Source organism: Mus musculus, chromosome 13, assembly GCF_000001635.26.
Source record: "Mus musculus strain C57BL/6J chromosome 13, GRCm38.p6 C57BL/6J".
NCBI lineage: Eukaryota > Metazoa > Chordata > Mammalia > Rodentia > Muridae > Mus > Mus musculus.
Window position 1 is genome coordinate 15,774,211 of NC_000079.6, and position 6,198 is coordinate 15,780,408.

A 6,198-nucleotide genomic window follows, 5' to 3' on the forward strand; every position below is an offset into this window, starting at 1 on the left:
AGGGTATTTCTCTTCACTCTCATGTCTCCAGTTCTGCCTCTCTTTATAATGCTCAAACTGTTCTACCTCTGTTTCTTTTCCATTTCTCTACCATATTCTTGCACATAGAAGTGGCTCTTGTGGCACCAGTAACAGGCCTCTGGGTGTCCTCCACTTGCCTGTTCCACATGTCCTGGAGGTAGGTGGGCCTCTCCTTTCTCCATTCTATAGTCCAGGATTCCATCCAGGAAACATTGCCACTCAAAAGGAGAAGGTCTTTCTGCCTCAGTTAGCACAATCAAAATAATCTCCTTTAGATGCTCAGGTATCTTCCAGGTGATTCTGATTATTTTGAATAGATAATTAATACTTACTGTTATAATTTAAATCCCAAACACATGACTTTTAGGTCATAACCTTCCACTCTTGTCTCGTAGACTAATGGCAATATTATAATGTAAAATCCAGCCAGTCCAGCTTAGAAGGTCTTCAGAATTTAACAATTTAAAAACTGTGTGGTAGTTTTAATGAGAATGTTTTTATAGGCTCAGATATTTGAGTACTTGGTCTTCAGTTGGTGGCACCGTGTGGGTAGGTGCTGATGCCTTGCTAACGGAAGCACATCACTAGAAGTGGGCCTTGAGAGTTTACAGCCTTGTCATTCTTCCAGTTTGCTCTCTTTGCTCTCTGCTTGAGATTAATGTGATCTCTCAGTTTCCTTCTGCCACCATGCCTGCTACTTGCTGCCATGTTTGTTCCCTACCATCATGGACTCTTATCCCTCTGAAATCATAAGCTGAAAATAAGCTCTTTCAGAAGTTGATTTTGGTCATGAGGTTTTAACACAACAATGAAAATGTAACTAATGCATGTAAAAAGCCTAAAGTCTCCTAAAAGTGAGCTCTGCTAAATCTAACCCAAATACATGCCTCTGACATTTAATGGCACAGATAAAGCATTGCTATTCCAAAATGGAAGAATTATGGCATAAGAAAAAAAATGTTTAAGCTCAAGCAAGATGAGAATGAATTGGGTTAAAAAAAAATGAGTCTTGAGCTCCATGTCCAACACCTGAGGCTCAAAATGTAATCAGTCAAGATCCGAAGGTTTTGGGCATCCTCATTCCTCAAGCTCTGCCATTTGCAGCATACAAATCTTACCTCAACGCTTGGTGTATGTCTCACAGAACTGGATGCCCTCTTTGGTGTGTGTCTCATAGAACTGGAAATTCCAAGAACTTGAAGTCTCTAGTGAAACTTAGATTTCATATTCACTGTTTTACTCAGTTGTCTTTTGGGCCTGCTTTCAGGAACATTAAGCCTGGCACACATTTCCTGGTTTCAGCTGTTCTTCATGTCTTCCTTGATCTTGAAGTTTTAATACCTGCAAAACCATTATCACATGGACAAAATTAGATACTCGATTGTTACCAGTAGGGCATGGAGAATATGTGGGAGGTATTGCTAGTTACTGTGTATTGCTGTGACAAAGTAGCCAAGAAAACTGTCTAAAAAAGGAAAAATAAAATAAAATCCTAAACCTAATTTTAGCCTGTGGTTCCAGAGATTTCATTCCAAGGTCACTTGACTTTAATCTTTCTGGGCAATGATAAGGTTGGACATCAAGTCAAGCAGCATGTGGTAGAACAGAGTGGATTTCCTCATGGTTGCAAGGAAGGACAGAGGGGTGGAATGGAGGAGGGGAAGGAGAAGGAGAAAGAGTGATAACATGTATGCGTCAAAGTCATGCCTTAGCTCTTTCCGCTAATTAGTCCCTCACTCCTAATAGCTCATCTAGCTTTGAACTCACCAGGGTTTAATGCCCTTATCCTTCAGTCACATCACAATGGCATCTATGGTGGAGTTTAAGCATTCAACATAGATGTGTTTGGGAATATATAACTAGGTGACAGGGTTTCTTATTTGAGAAAAATATTCTAAAATTGTGGTGGCTATAAAATTTCGAGTCTACTGAATTTAAATTGAACACTATAAATAGGCAAATTTTGTGGTATGATAATTATACTCCCAATATAGTTGGAAAAATAATAGGAAGAAAATGGATAAATTGAGTGTCTACATCCTCTCCACAGAAAAGATGAGAATAAAGGCATAAATGGAACTGATGAAGCAGTAATTGGCAAGTCTGTCATGTTTGTTGACTGCAGATATGCAGTGTTTTGTTACAAAATGACCCTGGCTTTCTCTATTTTAGAACAAGGCAGACTGGTTTTCTTTTCCTCACATTATTATCATCTTCTCTGATGGTTGTTCCGATCTCCTGGGAGATCATGTTTAGAAAAGGGACGTCATCCTGAGCTCAGCAGTAAGATTGCAGTAGCGCTGATGCCTGGCACTCTGGGCCACATGAGTTCCCATGTGGTAGACATGCCTTCCTGCTCTCACACAGTGATCTTCTGGAATGTTATAGAGACACATTAATAGGTTTGTACATAGCATTTCAAATATGAATATGAATCATACACTAAGAAAATACAGGTCTGTTACTAAAGATAATTATGGTCATTCTTAAAAAGTAAAAAAGACTAGATAGGAAACTATGAAACTCTGAAGTGGAGGTTCTCAATCTTCCTAATGCTGTGACCGTTCAACACAGTTCTTCATGTTGCAGTGACTCCAATTATAAAATCATTTTTGTTGCTACTTTGTAACTGTAGTTTTATTACTGTTATGAATCATAATGTAAATATCTGTTTTTTTCCAATGGTCTTAGATGACCCATGTGAAAGGATTCTGACTCCCAGGTTAGGAAACATCGCTCGAGAGATTCCATAGGGGGAGTGAGAGAAGGCACGAAGGGAACGGGTGCCACAGGGAATGTATTTGCTATTTTTCTATGGCTGTGATAAAACACCGTGACCAGGGCAACTCAGAAAAGGAAGAGTTCATTTGGGCTCAAGGTTGCAGAAGATTAAGAGTTCGTCACCATCCTGATAGGGAAGTATGGCAGGTAAGCATAGTGCCTTGAACTGGAAGCTGAGAACTCACATCATAAACCACAGGAATGAAACAGAGTGAATTAGGAATGGCAAATAGCATTTGAAATCTAAAAGCCCACCCTGAGTGAGTAACATATGTCCTCCTGGAAGGCCACCCCTCCTAAATCTACCCAAACAGTACAGCCAGCTACAGAGCCAAGTGTTTAAAGAGCTGATTCTATGGGATGGGCGATTCTCACTCAAGCCAGCAGAGGAAGAAGCAGGGAGAACACAAATGAGACCACTGGAACCTACATGAAGCTATTATAAGAAGCCTTTAAGATAACTCATAAGGTCACAAAAGGGGAAAAAATGAAGTAGCTTGAGATAATTGAACCATCACACCTAGAATATAATCACCAGATAACGTGACACACTAGGAGATATTTTTGTAAGGAAGTAGGCATTCATTTTCTCAGAGGAGATTAGCCCTTGATCTGTTTTGAATGCTTTTTATAGGTTTGGTCTATGACTTGAAGAAGTCACATCCCTTTGTCCCCAGCCCATCAAAATACCAAGGTTACTGATCTCGGTAAGCTGCTGAGTAAGCCAGGCCTCGCCTGTAATCCTCCCCCAGGTCTGCTCTTCCCAAACCGTGTTTTTGACTCATCCCAGCCCTTCTGAGTGAGCCTGGGGGTGAGTGGGTGGTGACAGTGAGTGGAAAGTTTGAAAATTCTCAGAATCATGTTTCCTGAGGCATTCACCAAGGAAATAGGAAGTTGTATACTTCACTGGGTTGTGTCTCCAGTTTACGAATACACGTCTTCTCTCATCCAGGAAGGGTTTACTCATCGCTTTGTGATATCTGAAAAAAGCCAGTGATGAGTCTGCCTGAAATACAGTTGTTCCGTCTAGTTCTTCATCACTGCTGACACAGTTGTCTGCTTCTACCTGCATTTACTTTACACGTGGAAGAGTACAAATGAGTGGAGGGAAATGAGTTACTTCCATGACCATATTTGGAATCATTCTTCACAAGCTAAGAGACACACATTATACTAAGAACCCCAAATCCTAGTGAAAATCTAATACTTGCTACCCAATTTTGTTTCCTTTAATTCAGAATATTGGAAAGGTTCTGTAGAAAATGATCATAACAGCTAATATTTACCAAATTCTCATTCTTAGTAAATAAGTACTTTACATATATCAACTCACTTAGTGCACTCATTCTATTCTTTAGAATAAATTCTATTCTATCATGTTAATAGATGAGAGTCTGAGCCATGCTAATTATTCAAGCTAATTATTATGTATTACATAAATATTGTGAAACTCTGAAAGATGGGAAACATAATTACTATAAATATTCTATTATTATCTACTCAATAAATAAATACCAACATTGCTTTTTTCTAGACAAGAAAGTGAAACTCATTTTCTCAGTGTGATAGTTAATGTAAATTGTCAACTTGACAGGGTCTAGAGTCACCTAAGTGACAAGTCTCCAGATACACTTGTGAGGGATTGTTTTTAGTCTGCGAGATTTGGGGCATGTATTTGAAGGGTTACCTTCATCACCTTAATCTAAGCAGGAAGATCCATCCTAAAGAACAGTGGCCTAATTCCTTGGGCTTGGGGCCTGAACTGAATAAAAACAAGGACCATGGCTGAACACGAACTCCCAGCTCTCTCTGCTCTCTGACTGTGGATGTAGCATGACAAGATGCCCCAAACTCCTGCCACAAAGTCCACAGGATGGATATTATCCTAGAACTGTGAGCCACAGCAAGCCATTTCTACTTCAAGTTGATTTAGTTAGGATATTATCATAGTAACAAGACAAGAAACTAAGAGAACTGGCACCAAGAAATGGGGCCATTGCCCCAATTGACCTGATTATGTGGTTCTTCGGCTTTTGAAAGTGTTCTGTAGCTGGTATATGGAAGAATTTTGAACTTCAGGCTATATTAGCTCCACAAAATTTAGAACAGGGCTTAAGAGGACATTCTGGTGGAAGTCTGAAAGACAAGACTGATGTGAGTGCAGATAGTGACCACTCAGGTCAGAGGGGAACAAGGAATCTATCAGGAATTAGTACAGGGCTCTTGTTTGATACTTTGGCCAATAATCTTCATTCCACCTGTGTCCTGAGAACTTGAGAGAAAGTGAATTTAAGGATAACAGAGTAATTTGTTTGGCAGAGGAAATTTCAACACAGATGATCATTCAGGCAGTGGTATGGCTCCTTTTACTGCATTTATCTAGGTCTACACTGAACAACAACAATAACAACAACAACAAAAAGCCAAAAGTTGGACAGAAACATGAACAATGTGTGGCTTGTAGAAGAAGGAAAGAGCTAGAGCAAGTTAAACTACCCGCAGGTGTGTGCTAAGAGACAGGCTATAACTGCCAGCGAGAAACGTCCTGCCCTTAGAGGTCCCAAGGAAAGGCTGCTCACTCGCAGCTCTAACTTGTGTAAAACCTACACTTGTTTGAAATGAAAGAGCTTGAGCTGAGAATGCAGCTAAGGGAATTCACTGGTCTTCAGCAACGACTGCCTAGGACAGTGTTTCCCTGGGCTCAGCACACAGAAAGTCAGCCAAGGGGGGCAGGCAACATCTCAAGGAATCAGTAAACTTGGTAGAGTTGTCCACATGGTTCCTGTGTCACAGACATAAAAGATGCAAGACTGAGGGAGTCGTGGGCCACCATGTTATAAATCATTCAAGGATAGGCAAAGTAGGGCAGCAGTAGAGTCCCAGAAGGAAGCCCCGAGAGGACAATGTGTGGTGTGAAGGTGAAGCCTAATTTAGAACAGAGACTCAAGAATCTTAGTGATTCCCGCACAGGACTCGTATGGAAGAAAAGCTATCTGCATGGAAAGGAACTGAATCAAGAGAGATATTGTCTATGTAGCAAACAGCAACGCTGGGGGGATGGCACTACCAAATGCCTTTGGAGTCCTCAGGTGTCTGTTGTAAGTCCCAGGTGCTGAACATTTTCCCTGCAGCTGACTGTGTTGATACTGACTTAAGTCTTAGATAATACCTGGACTTTGGAGTTTGAAACATTAGTCATCCTTTACGGAATCTGATATATAATTACTATAAAAATTAATGAACTATGGTTCTTCTTTGAAAGCCCTACTCTCGTGATCTTGTTGTGTGTCTCATTTTCTTTTGAGTGCTTCTCTTTTGCTACCTCTTATGTCTAAGCCTATGCTATACTATCTTCATAGAGCTCATGTCTATGGCATAAACAGGCTAGCTCTTGCA